We start from the raw sequence: 822 nt of genomic DNA, 5'->3' as shown, positions 1-822 counted from the left end.
TTGGGGCTTGAATAGTGGGGAAGTTCTATCCTTCCCAGGCATACACTCAACTGTTGATTCAGTGGACCCAGGGTAGACTCAGACACATGTATTTTAAACCCCTCTCCTCTCTGAACTATGGCAAAGTCTCAACAGGTCACACACCCATCAAAGCTCCTACACAATTCTTATATAGATTAACACCCTCATTCATTCCAATCCCAGAACAGTAGTGATTTGCAGAGCTAAAGCGATCTCAGAATTGTGCATGTTAACTGTCAGGATTTTACCCTCATCAGGGTAAAACCAAAGATGATCAACACAGCTTTTCTTTCATAAGGATAATGTCAGTGCTTCCACAAACTGAAGCACGGTAATTCCAATCTGCTTTGGGAGCTAATAATTAATGCCCTTGTGGGAAAGGTTCCTCAGTCCTCGGTGCATTCATGCAGTAGTATTCTTTGACCAGAGGCTGGAATTAGTAGGAAAAGAGACAGCCACCATGTGTGATTTACTGTGAACAAGAATCGGGCATTCAAAATGAAAGTCGTCATCTTCCCTTTGGAAACCAGCTCCTAACTTCCCTGTTTTTATCACCCAGGCTCCTCCCACATCTTACTTCAGTATGTCTAGCCTGTAGTCTAGTTTCCATGATTTTAAAACATTTTTTTGACTGTGACCTGTGGTCACATGATTTGACATGTTTGTGTGGACAAAATCTTCATAAAACAATACCTGTGTTTTTACACAACCCATCCATATGCTGCCTACAAGAGACACACCTTAGAGATAATGACAAAAACAGACTAAAAATCAAAGGTTGGAAAAAGATATATCAAGCAA

The 822-nt window shown here is 40.9% G+C and overlaps 1 non-coding gene across 1 annotated transcript; it reads right to left on the bottom strand.

Moving 5' to 3' along the window:
* Window positions 1-239: 239 nt before the first annotated feature.
* LOC122149711 lies at window positions 240-370 on the bottom strand. The gene has a single exon (XR_006163285.1). It is a non-coding gene; the product is annotated as a small nucleolar RNA SNORA69 (small nucleolar RNA).
* Window positions 371-822: the final 452 nt, after the last annotated feature.

Source organism: Orycteropus afer, unplaced genomic scaffold (assembly GCF_000298275.1).
Source record: "Orycteropus afer afer isolate SDZICR_OR568_19922 unplaced genomic scaffold, OryAfe1.0 scaffold00042, whole genome shotgun sequence".
In the NCBI taxonomy this organism is placed as follows: domain Eukaryota; kingdom Metazoa; phylum Chordata; class Mammalia; order Tubulidentata; family Orycteropodidae; genus Orycteropus; species Orycteropus afer.
This window is presented reverse-complemented; position numbering and strand designations above follow the sequence as displayed.